At 47.4% G+C, this 14,996-nt stretch overlaps 1 protein-coding gene across 1 annotated transcript in view; it reads right to left on the bottom strand.

Annotated features, from left to right (window-relative positions):
• AJM1 (apical junction component 1 homolog) overlaps positions 1-560 on the bottom strand; it is a 78,365-nt gene extending 77,805 nt beyond the window's left edge. Inside the window, exon 1 of the mRNA XM_030206966.1 lies at positions 419-560. The gene's annotated coding sequence lies outside the window, so the exon portion shown is untranslated. The remainder of the gene's footprint in view (positions 1-418) is intronic.
• Between the last annotated feature and the right edge of the window lie 14,436 nt (positions 561-14,996).

Raw genomic sequence — 14,996 nt, 5'->3', positions numbered from 1 at the left:
GCAAGGTGAGCTATGCAATTTGAATTTATCAGTAATGTCTGAAGAAATCCCCTGTGGTGTGGCCTGTTTTTGGAGTAAACTCCACCAAATATTAAGTCTTGTTGTCGTAAAGGAATAACGTTTTCTTTCTGATATTTTCTAAATGTTGAAATCTATCCTTCAAGTTAAGAGGATTGGAAGTGAAAAGAGACTTTTTTGTTGTCAATATATCTTCCTTGCCAATTTTATTGAGTAAACATGCATTTAAAAAAAAGGTATTATTAAATAGCTCATTACTTTACCTTGGGCCAAAACTTTGGGTTTCTTCTGTAGTATGTGGTAGAATGTTGTTTCTTCTACTTGTGTGTAATTAAATTATGACTTTGCGTTTTTCTTCATTTTTCTTTTGTTTATTTTGAACATTGTTTTGATCACTTACCTATTACCGCTCTTCGCTGTCTCAATGATTTCTTTGGTTAGATGTTTATAAATTTGCCTGCATGTTTTCTTGTAATTTCTTTGCATTGTTCCTACACTCCATTGAGAATGAGAAAGGAGGTGGAGACTCTTCGGGGTCAGCGGTTAAGGGAGACAGTCATCTGATGCCTATGAGAAATCCAAACATATAATGATTTTTTTTCCTTGATAACCATATATTATGAAAAAAGTCACATTCAAAAAATTCAGGTTTTACTCAAAAAAAGTGTGCATATCTAACTCCAAAGACTTGGCAAGGAAGGCAGAGATCAACTGTGGTCTACAACACTGCAAAAGGAAGTAAATTGGTCAGACTGGTTGGGCTTTACTCTTCTTAATTTGCGTCATAGTCTAGGAGAGATATGATGTGAGATCATGAGTGGGGTAGAACAGGTAAATGTAAATCGGTTAAGCTCTGAAATTTGTTGCTGGAGGATATAGTTCTTTCAGGACCCTTGTAACATAATGTGGCTAAAGTGGTTAGCATAGCTGGGTTTAAAATAATTTTGGACATTCCAAGATGGCTGCCGCCATATAGCAGAGCTGCAGGCCACGATTTCCTGAGATTTTAAATATGTCGAAATGCAGAGGGACAACGTCAGTCCGAGCTCCCCTGACGCCTACCTCAATTCCTTTTGGTCCGATGGACAGATTTGGCTGGTCTGCGGGACAAAGTCGACAGGTCGGAGGCAGTTCCTTAGGAGGCGCCAGTGCTAGGGTTACCATTTTGTGTCCTCTGAAAAAGAGGACACATGTCACGCCCCCTACCCCGCCCCCGCCACGCCTCATGCCACGCCCCCTTCAGGTCGGGTTCCGCCACGCCCCCCCCGTCACATAGTCCCCTCCCCCCCTCACTTACTATCTAGCCCTGGTGGTCTAGTAGCGTCTTCTCTTCGGGGCAGGAAAGAGCCCCCTCTTTCCTGCCCGGAGCGCTGCCTGCCCTTGCCTGCTGCATCCTCCTCGGTATGGCTGGGGATTCAAAATGGCCACCGAGAGTTGAAGCGGCCTCGCGAGAGTTCAAATCTCGGCGGCCATTTTGAATCCCCAGCCAGACCGAGAAGGATGATAGACAGGGCAGGGAGGCAGCGCTCCGGGCAGGAAAGAGGGGGCTCTTTCCTGCCCCGAAGACGTCACTAGACCACCAGGGAACATGGTAAGGAAGGGGAGGGGATGGGAGACCAGGTCACGACCCACGGCGCCGATCGCGCGCCCACCGCACGCACGCGCCTGCCCGCACCCGCGCCCACGTTTGTCCAGAAATCCGGACAAACGTGGGCGCGGGCAAAATCCGCCGGACGCCCCGGACATGCCCTCAAAAAGAGGACATGTCCGGGGAAATCCGGACGTATGGTAACCCTAGCCAGTGCTATGGAGGGCAATGCGGTGTCTCCAGGACTCGAAGTCACGCTGAGCCCCGACGAGAGAGCTCCGCCCCCGCAGCCTCAACGGACTAGCTCGCCCTCCTTGGAGTCGAGGGATCCAGTACCGGAAGGTGAAAGGAAGCCCTCTTTGGGTGAAGCTCTTTCAAAACAACTTGTGAGGGAACCCGAAGGACAGTTACTGTCCCTGGTGGAAAGCAGTCCGGGATTTACAGGCGCAGGATTAAGCACAGAACAGGAGCAGGCTCCAGAACTCACAATGGGATTACCTCCTGAGATTTTGATGAAACCGACAGAGGTAACCCTTGACTCATTGTGGAATCTTATGGCCCAAATGGCTCAATTATTATTTAAACAATCTAATTCTCTTTTACAAAAAACTGACCAGTTTGAAAAAAAGGTGGAGAAAAATTCCTCTGATATAAAAACTTTAGAAAATCGGTGTGGGGAAGTAGAAAAAGAACTTAAGAAAGTTGGAAATACTCAAAATGTTATTCTTAAAGATATCTCTAACCTAAGAAATAAGGGAGAGATATATGACAATTATATGCGTAGACACAACTTAAGATTTGTGAATTTTCCAAGGATAAAACTGATTAACCCATTAGATATGTTAAAAAGATACCTGAAAGAAATACTTGAAATTCCAGAAACTAATCTTCCCCCGTTTACTTTATCATACTATATTCCGCAAAATGAGGAAATAATGAAGCAGCAACAACAAACACCTTTGGATGTAACAGAATTCCTGGAGACATCTGAGACGGAACAGGCAACGGCTGCGACTTTGGTGGTGGCTGTTGCACTGTTGCTGGAAAAACAATGGCTTTTTAAGCTTTATTTCCTGATGTATCAAGGGAGACCCAAAAGAAGAGGAAGCAATTCCTAATATTAAAACCAGCTGTTTTGCAACTAGGAGGGACTTTTTTTCTTAAGTTTCCTTGTAAATGTATAGTGAACTACAATTCACTGAAATATGTGTTCATGGACCCTGCCCATTTGACAGCCTTTGTAGCTTCTAAAAGAACTACTGGAGTATAAGAATGATATCTTTGTACCTTTTTCTGCTACATGTATAACGTTTAATATAATGATTTCCTGACTCCTCCAAATATTTAGATCTTGGAATCCCTAGATGTGGACTTATGTGTTGATACTTTAATTTTATTACCTCTTTATATTTTTTCTTTTTGTTCAGTGTTATAGTCTTAACACAATCCTAATCAAGTGTAATTCTTGAAAATGTAATTTGAAAAATTTACAAATAAAATTAAAAAAAATAATAATAATAATTTTGGACAAGTTCCTGGAGGAAAAGTCCATAAACTATTATTAAAGGAGATCTTGATTGGTTACTGTTGGAAACAGGATACTGGAAGAAATTGAGATGTGCTTCCTCATCCAAGACCGAGAGCTATTGACACTGCTCAGACACTACCTGAAAGTGCCCATAACAGACATGGCCTGCCATCTCTCCAGATCTGAACACATCAGATACGCAGTCCTCGCCACATGCTATGGTCATTCACTACTGTGTTATTTCTCTTCTAAGGACTCATGCATGTAAGTGCATTACAGTTTCCATGAGGTTTACTAAGTGTGATGACAGTGTTACAATACTGCAGGTGTCATATCCTTACAGGTAAGATCTTTTCTATCCTAAAAGGGTTATTTACCAGGATGTGAATTTGATACTAGGAGTTGTTCTTTTGGAGTGGTCTAGTGGTTAGGGTGGTGGACTCTGGTCCTGAGGAACTGAGTTCGATTCCCACTTCAGGCACAGCTCCTTGTGACTCTGGACAAATCACTTAACCCTCCATTGCCCCAGGTACAAATAAGTACCTGTATATGTAAGCTGCATTGAGCCTGACATGAGTGGGAAAGCGCGGGGTACAAATGTAACTAAAATAAATAAAACATTGGCAAAACCTCCTGCAAGGGAAGAAGTGCAAACTGAATTGGACTTTCAGAGCATTGTAAGCTGGTTGTTATGCCACACCTAACACAGCAATGCATTTTGCAGGTTTTTGCAACCTTTAGCAGAACATGAATGGGAAAAATGTCCCAGTCTCTATGCAATAGGGCTACAGCTGCTATGGTGCAGAGGTGTCTTAGCAACAGAAAGCAGAAGAATGGGAAGGCTGCTGGATTCCTCCACTCTAAGGATGACAGATAACAAGGTGGAATGTCTACAGAGAATGATTCCATTCTTTAACAACTGTGGAGTCAAAGAATAAAGAAATGATTTACACTTAGGCAATCCTTCCAAGTGACCTAAGAGACAATTACAGACAACACTGTGTGAGGCTTTCTTGATCTTTCATACAGCAGTTTCCAGCAGGAACATGTTTTCTAAAGGGAACCTGCAGTGCTAATAAAAACAAAAAAAATCATTTAGTCAAATGTAGATCTTCAGTTTACTTATGTGACCGCTCTGTCACTTTACACTAATATGTGGCTACAGCAATGAATTTTTAAAAATACTTTTTAGAAGGGGATATGCAATAGGCAGGGAATGGGCATGTCTGGATTTACCAGATAGCGCATTTCAATTAGTGTGTGCTAACTGGTTAAGTGCTCCCACATTAATTTGTTTGCAACTCATGGACTAATGGAAAAATTAGCAGAAGACCTGCGAATAAAAAATGAAAAAGCCCTACTTTACAGCAGCATTACAAATAGTTATAGTTTATGAACATTTGCTATGCTACTACTACTAAAGCGCTACTAGACGTACGCAGCGCTGTACACTTGAACATGAAGAGACAGTCCCTGCTCGACAGAGCTTACAATCTAATTAGGACAAACAGGACAAACAAGAGATAAGGGAATATTAAAGTGAGGATGATAAAATAAGGGTTCTGAACAAGTGAATAAGGGTTAGGAGTTAAAAGCAGCATCAAAAAGGTGGGCTTTTAGCTTAGATTTGAAGACAGCCAGAGATGGAGCTTGACGTACCAGCTCAGGAAGTCTATTCCAGGCATATGGTGCAGCAAGATAAAAGGAACGGAGTCTGGAGTTAGCAGTGGAGGAGAAGGGTGCAGATAAGACAGATTTACCCAGTAAACGGAGTTCCCGGGGAGGAATGTAGGGAGTGGGAGGTGAGGATAGTGCTGGGCAGACTTATACCGTCTGTGCCAGAGCCGGTGGTTGGGAGGAGGGGCAGGTGGTTGGGAGGCGGGGATAGTGCTGGGCAGACTTATACGGTCTGTGCCCTGAAGAGCACAGGTACAAATCAAAGTAGGGTATACACAACAAGCAGCAAATATGAGTTATCTTGTTGGGCAGACTAGATGGACCGTGCAGGTCTTTTTCTGCCGTCATCTACTATGTTACTATGTACTGAGGAGCTGCAGAGTGAATGCACTTATAGGTCAATAAGAGGAGTTTGAACTGTATGCGTAAACGGATAGGAAGCCAGTGAAGTGACTTGAGGAGAGGGCTAATATGAGCATAATGACACTGGCGGAATATTAGTCGTGCAGCAGAATTTTGAACAGATTGAAGAGGAGAGAGAGATGGCTAAGTGGGAGACCTGTGAGAAGCAAGTTGCAATAGTCTAAGCAAGAGGTGATAAGAGCGTGGATGAGGGTTCTGGTAGTGTGCTCAGAAAGGAAAGGGCGAATTTTGCTGATATTATAGAGAAAGAAACGACAGGTTTTAGCAGTCTGCTAAATATGTGCAGAGAAGGAGAGGGAGGTGTCGAAGATGACCCCAAGATTACGAGCTGATGAGACAGGAAGGATGAGAGTGTTATCCACAGAAATAGAGAATGGGGGGAGGAGGAGAGGTTGGTTTAGCGGGAAAAATAAGAAGCTCAGTCTTGGTCATGTTTAGTTTCAGATGGCGCTGAGACATCCAGGCAGCAATGTCAGACAGGCAGGCTGATACTTTGGCCTGGATTTCGGCTGAGATTTCTGGTGTGGAGAGGTAGATCTGGGAGTCATCAGCGTAAAGATGATACTGAAAACCATGGGATGAGATCAGAGTACCAAGGAAAGGACAGATCCTTGAGGTACACCAACTGACAGTGGGATAGAAGTAGAGGAGGATCCACACTAAAGGTACGCTGGGAAAGATAAGAAGAAAACCAGGAAAGAACAGAGCCCTGAAATCCAAGTGAGGACAGCGTATCAAGGAGTAGGCTGTGATCAACAGTGTCAAAAGCAGCAGATAGATAGAGAAGGAAGAGGATAGAATAGAGACCTTTGGATCTGGCCAGGAACAGATCATTGCAGACTTTAGCAAGCGCTGTTTCAGTTGAATGAAGGGGACAAAAGCCAGATTGAAGTGGATCAATAATAGCTTGAGATGAAAGAAAGTCAAGGCAATGGAGATGAACAGCACGTTCAAGTATCTTGGATAGGAAAGGGAGAAGGGATATTGGGCGATAGTTAGAAGGACAGGTAGGGTCCAGTGAAGGTTTTTTTAAGGAGTGGTGTGAAGGCATCAGGAACAGTCACAGTGGACAGTGAAAGATTGAGGATATGACAGATAAAAGGGCTGACAGTAGGAGAGAGAGTGCTAAAGCTAACTAGCAGGTCTTGGCGGTTTACAATAAATCAACCATAAAACGTTGAAAAAAGAAAAGAACTATAATTTGGATAAGAAAGGTAACACATCCTAGCAATAAAACAAACTTACTACATAAGTACAGAACAGGAGGAAGCAAACAAACATTATCAACAGGTATCTAAAAGTAATTCCATATAGCCACAGAGCCCATTCTCAAGGGAGCACACTTAAACACTTTCAAAAGCTTGTGCAAAAAGCCAAGCCTTTAGTGCAGGTTTAAAAGCCTTAAAGGAAGATTCTGCACAGATATGGAGGGGGCAGCAAAAAAGAAAGCATGGTAAATTCTAATTGAGCAAACTTAGGATCCGGAAGAACGAGGCGGTGATCTTTAAGGGAACGAAGTAGACAAGCAAGAGACTAAGGAATAGTAAGTGAATTCAAGTACTACTACTACTACTATTTAGCATTTCTATAGCGCTACAAGGCATACGCAGCGAGTGTAAAAAGGAAGCCCTACTCTGTGTGCTTTAAAAGTAAGGGTCAGTAGTTTGAAAATTATCTATTGCAGGTAACCAGAGAAGCATGGTCCCTACACTGAGCATGACAGAGCAATCTGATGGACATGTTTTGCAGAGATTGAAGCCTTTTTATATTGGAATGAGTGCAACCCAATATATAACACTAGTACAAGAGGCCCGTTTCTGAGCAAATGAAACGGGCGCTAGCAAGGTTTTCGTTGCCAACACCCCTCCTCCCTCCCTCCCTCCCTGGCCAGCCCCTTCGTTGTTCTGCCATTGCTCCGCCCCCAACGTCATGACGTTTGACGCGAGGGCGGGGCCAGAGCGATTTCCCACCCACCCCGCCTCCCTGCCTCCCTCCCTGCCAACCCCTTCATTGTTCTGCCATTGCTCCGCCCTCAAGGGCGGGGCCCGGAGCAATTTTGGTGGCTTCACCACCACGAACCTTCGAACCTTTTTGAAGGAAGTCAGGGCTTGGCTTCACTGACGTCAGTGTCCTCAGAACGTTGAGGGTGAGTTTTATTATAGTACATTATAGTAATCCAATCATGAGGTCAGTACTAGTGCAAGAATGAGGGAATGAAAAATATTGACAGTGAAATAGTGGTGAATTGAGAGAACATAACGTGGAGGGGCATAATCGAACACGAACGCCTATCTCCATGGGCGTCTATGTCCAAAAACGGGTACGTGAAGAGGCAGGACAGACCGTATTTTCGAAAAAATGGACGTTTTTCAGCTGGGCGTTTGTTTTTTTTAGCAATAATGGAAACTAAAAACGCCCAGCTCAAAAACGTCCTAATCCGAGCCATTTGGTCGTGGGAGGGGCCATGATTCGTAGTACACTCGCCCCCCTGACATGCCAGGACACCAACTGGGCACCCTAGAGGTCAGTGCTGTGGACTTCAGACAACGCTCCCACATGCATAGCTCCCTTACCACGGGTGCTGAGCCCCCAACCCCCCTCCCCAAGCCCACTACCCACAAATGTACAACACTACCATAGCTCTTAGGGGTGAAGGGGGCACCTACATGTGGGTACAGTGGGTTTTGGAGACCTCCCATTTACCAGCACAAGTGTTACAGGTAGGGGGGATGGGCCTGGGTCCACCTGGCTGACGTGCACTGCGGTACCCACTAAAAGTGCTCCAGGGACCTGCATACACGCAGGCCTCTAGGACTTGTTGCTGCTATATAACATTGGCACACCAGTTGACACCTGAAGACTAATCTCTCCGAAAACGTCCTTTATTGGAATAAGCACGCTTACTCACAGTTAACTGCAGATCAGAGGTTGTGCCCCACTGACAACGAGTCTCCCTGGTACCAGGGGCGTAGCCAGACTTCCGTGGGAGAGAGGTCCAGAGCTCGAGGGGAGGGGGCACATTTTAGCCCCCCCCGCCGCCGCCCCCCTCCCGCCACCATTGTCGCCCCCCCATCTCTGCCAACCCCCCTCCCGCCGCGAACCCTCCCCCGCCGCCGCCTACCTTCCATTTTGCTGGCTAGGGACCCCACTCCCCGCCAGCCGATGTCCTCTCCGACCGTTCTGCTGCAGAGAAAAGTTTTCTTCCTTGCATGCTGACGTCCTGCACGTTGTACGTGCAGGTCAGACTCAGAGAACAGAACTGTTCTCTGAGTCTGACGTCCTGCATGTACAACGTGCAGGACTTCAGCATGCAAGGAAGAAGACTTTTCTCTGCAGCAGAACGGTTGGAGAGGACGTCGGCTGGCGGGGAGTGGGGTCCCCCGCCAGCAAAACGGAAGGTAGGCGGCGGCGGGTTCACCGGGAGGGGGGTCCCGACTGAAATCTACGGGGGCCCAGGCCCCCTCAGGCCCCACGTAGCTACGCCACTGCCTGGTACTGAGATGAGCAGTAGGTCAGAGCTGGCAGAATGCTGTACAATGCCCTCTTTCAGCCACATTCAAGGTAAGAACTATGTTCTGTAACGTGGCTAACACGTGAAAGGGATCTAAAACTGGCTTACAAAAATGGCCACTACCTCATGGACTACCGGAAACAAAACAGGGCACACTCTGACCCAGTAAGCAGGGGGAAAAGCACCATGGGAGTACAGCCTACCAACTACCAACATCGTGAGCATTTGCCACAAGCTACTGGAATCACGGAGCCCAATACCCTACACCCACCACAATGCATTGCTGATGTGACTCTGCAGTGCGCATAACAGAAAAGGTGTCACACTCACCCGAGAGCCACATCAGAACCAGGGAAAGGCTGTCACAGGATAGAACACATTCTGCTGTCATGGAGGTGGGTATGGCATTTGAGGCTGGCATAGAGGCTGGAAAAAAGTTTTTAAAGTGGGGTTTTTTTGGTGGGAGGGGGTTTGTGACCACTGGGGGAGTCCGGGGAGGTCACCCCCAATTCCCTCCAGTGGTCATCTGGTCAGTTGGGGCACTTTTTTGGGACTTGTTTGTGAAAAAAAGGGTCCACAAAAAGTGACCCAAAATCACGGTAAATACGCCTTTTTTTTTTGATTATCAGCTAAAGACGCCCCTCTCTCCTCGGCCGATAACCACGCCCCACTTCCGCCTTCACCACGCCTCCGACACGCCCCCGTCAACTTTACCTGTTTCCGTGATGGATTGCAGTTGGAAACGCCCAAAATCGGCTTTCGATTATACCGATTTGGGCGCCCATGGGAGAAAGATGCCCATCTCCCGATTTGGGTCGCAATATAGGCGCTTTTCTCTTTCGATTATAAGCAGGATAGTAACTTCCCTTCACCCATGATCTCTTCATCTCCCATTCCCTTCAACTGCTCGCCCTAACTGAAACCTGGCTCACCCCTGACGACTCTGCCTCAATCGCAGCCCTATGCCACGGAGGTTATCTCTTCTCCCATTCGCCCCGCCCAACTGGCCGCGGTGGCGGCGTCAGGCTACTACTTTCGCCCTCCTGCAGTTTTCAACCTCTCCACCTACCTCAGTCTCACTGCTTCTCATCCTTTGAAGTTCACTCCATCCGTCTATTCCACCCACTGCCACTCAGAGTTGCAGTCATCTACCGCCCCCCTGATAAATCCCTCCCTTCCTTCCTTACCGACTTCGATGCCTGGCTCTCCGTTTTTCTTGAGCCCTCATCCCCATCCCTCATTCTTGGTGACTTCAACATTCACACTGATAACCCATCCGACTCGTATGTTTCTCAGTTCCTCACTCTTACCTCCTCCTTCAACCTCCAACTGAGCCCCACCACCCCTACTCACAAATCTGGCCACTGTCTTGATCTCGTCCTCTCTTCTACTTGCTCACCCTCCAATTTCTCCGTTTCAGCTCTTCCTATTTCTGACCATCACCTAATCACATTCACACTTCAGCACCCTCCCCCTCAATCTCGCCCAACACTAACTACTACGTCCAGAAATCTCCAGGCTGTTGACCCCCCCACCTTATCCTCTAGTATCTCTGATCTCCTCCCTTCCATCATGTCCTCCAAATCTGTCGACATAGCTGTCTCCACTTACAATGCCACTCTCTCCTCTGCCCTAGACACCCTCGCACCGTCCATCTCCCGTCCCACAAGGCGTACCAATCCCCAGCCCTGGCTGACCCCTTGCACCCGTTACCTTCGCTCCTGCGCCCGCTCGGCTGAACGCCTCTGGAGGAAATCTCGCGCCCATACTGACTTCATTCACTTCAAATTCATGCTATCCTCCTTCCAATCCTCCCTATTCCTCGCTAAACAGGACTATTACACCCAACTGACTAATTCCTTCAGCTCTAACCCACGTCGTCTCTTCGCCACCCTCAACTCCCTCCTCAAAGTGCCCTCCGCTCCCACCCCCCCTCACTCTCTCCTCAATCTCTGGCCGACTACTTCCGTGACAAGGTCCAGAAGATCAACCTCGAATTCACCACCAAACCTTCTCCTCCACTAACCACTAGTGGAGGAGTGGCCTAGTGGTTAGGGTGGTGGACTTTGGTCCTGGGGAACTGAGGAACTGAGTTCGATTCCCGGCACAGGCAGCTCCTTGTGACTCTGGGCAAGTCACTTAACCCTCCATTGCCCCATGTAAGCCGCATTGAGCCTGCCATGAGTGGGAAAGAGCGGGGTACACATGTAACAAAAATAAAAATTATATCAAATTATATATCCTATAACCCACTCTCTCAACCAACCTACCCAGGCCTCCTTCTCCTCTTTTCCTGCTATTACCGAAGAGGAAACCGCCCATCTCCTCTCCATCTCGAAATCCACCACCTGTTCCTCAGACCCCATCCCCACCAACCTACTTATCACCATCACTCCTACTATCACCCCTACCATCTGTCACATCCTCAACCTCTCTCTCTCCACTGCAACTGTCCCGGACACCTTCAAGCATGCTGTGGTCACACCACTCCTCAAAAAACCATCACTTGACCCTACCTGTCCCTCCAACTACCGCCCCATTTCCCTCCTACCCTTCCTCTCCAAGATACTTGAATGCGCCATCCACAGCCGCTGCATTGATTTTCTCTCCACTCATGCCATCCTCGATCCGCTTCAATCCGGCTTTCGCCCCCTACACTCGCCAAATCCAAAGGTCACTACTCCATCCTCATCCTCCTCGACCTATCCGCCGCTTTTGACACTGTCAATCACAACCTACTTCTTGACACACTGTCCTCCTTTGGGTTCCAGGGCTCTGTCCTCTCCTGGTTCTCCTCTTATCTCTCCCATCGTACCTTCAGAGTACACTCTCATGGTTCGTCCTCCTCCCCTATCCCGCTCTCTGTTGGAGTTCCTCAGGGATCTGTCCTTGGGCCCCTTCTTTTTTCAATCTACACCTCTTCCTTAGGCTCCCTGATCTCTTCTCATGGTTTCCACTATCATCTTTATGCTGACGACACCCAGCTTTATCTCTCCACACCAGAAATCACTGCGGAAACCCAGACCAAGGTATCGGCCTGCTTATCCGACATTGCTGTCTGGATGTCCAACCGCCACCTGAAACTGAACATGGCCAAGACTGAACTTATTGTTTTCCCACCCAAACCCACTTCTCCTCTCCCTTCACTCTCTATCTCAGTTGATAACACCCTCACCGTCCCCGTCTCATCTGCCCGCAACCTCGGTGTCATCTTCGACTCCTCCCTCTCCTTCTCTGCGCATATCCAGCAGATAGCCAAGACCTGTCGCTTCTTCCTCTATAACATTAGCAAAATTCGCCCCTTCCTCTCCGAGCACACCACCCGAACTCTCATCCACTCTCTCATTACCTCTCGCCTTGACTACTGCAACCTACTCCTCACCGGCCTCCCACTTAGCCATCTATCCCCCCTTCAGTCCATTCAGAACTCTGCCGCACGTCTTATCTTCCGCCTTAACCGATATACTCATATCACCCCTCTCCTCAAGTCACTTCACTGGCTTCCGATCAGATACCGAATACAGTTCAAGCTTCTCCTTCTCACCTACAAATGCACTCGATCTGCAGCCCCTCCTTACCTCTCTACCCTCATCTCCCCTTACGTCCCTACCCGTAATCTCCGCTCTCAAGACAAATCCCTCCTTTCAGTACCCTTCTCCACCACCGCCAACTTTAGGCTTCGCCCCTTCTGCCTCGCCTCTCCCCATGCTTGGAACAAACTCCCCGAGCCCATACGCCGGGCCCCCTCCCTACCCATCTTCAAATCATTGCTCAAAGCCCACCTCTTCAATGTCGCCTTCGGCACCTAATCACTACATCTCTTCTCAGGAAATCTCATATACCCCAACTTGACATTTCGTCCTTTAGATTGTAAGCTCTTCTGAGCAGGGACCGTCCTTATTCGTTAATTTGTACAGCGCTGCGTAACCCTAGTAGCGCTCTAGAAATGTTAAGTAGTAGTAGTAGTAGTAACATAGTAGATGACGGCAGAAAAAAACCTGCACGGTCCATCCAGTCTGCCCAACAAGATAAACTCATATGTGTTACTTTTTGTGTATACCTTACCTTGATTTGTATCTGCCATTTTCAGGGCACAGACCGTAGAAGTCTGCCCAGCACTAGCCCCGCCTCCCAACCACCAGCCTTGCCTCCCACCACCGGCTCTGCCACCCAATCTCGGCTAAGCTTCTGAAGTTGCCAAAGAATGCCAAATGAAGTTGCCAAAGAATGAAAAACCCCATTTTACAGGGCCTTCAGTGCATGGAAAACTCCTACCTTAAAACGTGCTAAACCTATTTTCTAATGCATTTTAGTAAAAAGGCCTCAAAGTTAATTCCTGTGGTGTGTGAGTCCAGCTTCCATTGACTGCTGAAACAAGGTATTTGAAACCTAGCATATGATAGCTGCTAGACTGCAAGGCCCATGTAGTCTCTGCCCTTTGCCCCTTCTTATTGTAGCAACTTTACCATTGTTCTCTGCTCTTGATTTAATTTAATTTTAGCATTTTTATTCTGCATGACCTGTGGTATAGTTTTAGCTGGATAACAATAATAGACAAACCAATAAGAAAACTCCACAGAAGCACCTTACAGAATTATAAAAAGTTACATAAAAAAAAAACCCATACAGTATCATCATAATGAACCAAATAATCTACAGCAGAGGTTTTCAACACGCAGTACACATACCCCAAGAGGTACCGGAGACCTCAGCAGGGGTACGTGGTAGACCTTCCTCACCTCTCTCCTGCCATCACCCCCACCTTTGCTAATGCTTCTCCAGACCACCATCATTAGCGACAAAACAACCTCTGGGCTACAGTCTCTGTGCAGGCATTGTTGAATTTTTGCAGTCCCTTGCCTTTTCTGACAAAAACTTCCTGTTCTGGGGAAGGGGACTGGCAGAGCCAATAGCATGCATAGAGACTGCCACCTTCTTTAGGTTGTTTTGCTGCTGGTCTGGAGAAGCAGAAACAGCCAGGGGAACAAAGATAGTAGGATAGACGTGGGAGGGGAGAGACGGAGAGGAGAGATTGGATGGAAGGGTAGGAAGAGAGAGAGAGGGGAGATGTTGGATAGAAGGGAAGAGAGAGAGATTGAGAGGGGAGATGTTGGATGGAAGGGTAGGAAGAGAGAGAGAGAGAGAAGGAACTGGGAGAGAAATGAGAAGAGGTTAGAGCAAATGAAAGATTGGGGAATAAGAAAAATGGGAATAGGAGAACCAAAGTGAGGGAAAGATATGGAAAGTGGTAGGTAGAAGGAGTAAAATGAGTGAAATTGAAGACTAGATCGTAAGAATGAATTAAACTTGGACAGAGAGGTAGAAAAATAAATTGAAGAAAGATGAAAGGAAAAGTTGGAGAGAGAAAACTGACAAGAGTTAAGAGAAAATGGTGTAAAGCAGAAACCAGGGCTCAGACCAGAAGCAGCAGGAGGGGGCTCAACAGGCATTGCAGCAAGTGGTGGAGGCCGCCAAGGAACAGCATGTACCTCTGCTCCAGGCAGTGCAAGGTCAGATGCAAGCCATAGGGAGCCTGTTGGATAAAGTTGCAGCCCCGGGTACAGTGGCCGGTTTACCCATGGGGGTAGGAACCCCTCCGTTTGGACCCTTTTCTTTGGGACGAATGGGGGAGGGTGATGATGTGGATGACTTTATTGCTACATTTGAGAGGATTGCAAGGGCAGTTAAATGGCCGAAAGAACGGTGGGCTGTTCGACTGGCGGGAAGCCTAGCTGGGGAAGCTCTGGCTGCATACAGGGCCATGCCTGCGGACAGCTCCATGGATTATGAGCAGGTAGTGGCGGCCATTAAAAATAGATTAGGTCTTACTAGAGACCATTATAGGAGACTTTTTAGGGAGACTACTACGGGGAGGGAAGTGCGGCCCCGGGCTTTTGCCCAGAGACTGAAAGACTTAGCCTATAAATGGCTGGAGCCACAACAGAAGACTGCAGAACAGGTTGTGGAGGAGATTATAGTGGAACAGTTTTTGTTTGCCATACCCACCCCAGTGCACGAGTGGCTCAACAAGCAAGGGGTGCGCTCATGGGAAGGGGTGATTCATGGAGCTGAACTGTATTTTGAGGCAGGAAGACATCCTACTAACCCCTTTCTCCCTAGTAGCAAAGAGGGTATGGGTCAAGGGGGAAGTACTCATATGTATTATTGCCAATACGGGGACCAGTGGGAAAAGGGAGGAGGGTCGTAGGGACCCGGGTCCCAGTCCAGGGGGAAGAAGGTGTTTTAGATGT

The sequence above is a fragment of the Microcaecilia unicolor genome, chromosome 6 (genome assembly GCF_901765095.1).
Source record: "Microcaecilia unicolor chromosome 6, aMicUni1.1, whole genome shotgun sequence".
Classification (NCBI taxonomy): Eukaryota; Metazoa; Chordata; class Amphibia; order Gymnophiona; family Siphonopidae; genus Microcaecilia; species Microcaecilia unicolor.
The sequence above is the reverse complement of the archived record's forward strand: the minus strand, read 5'-3'. Positions and strand labels throughout refer to the sequence as shown.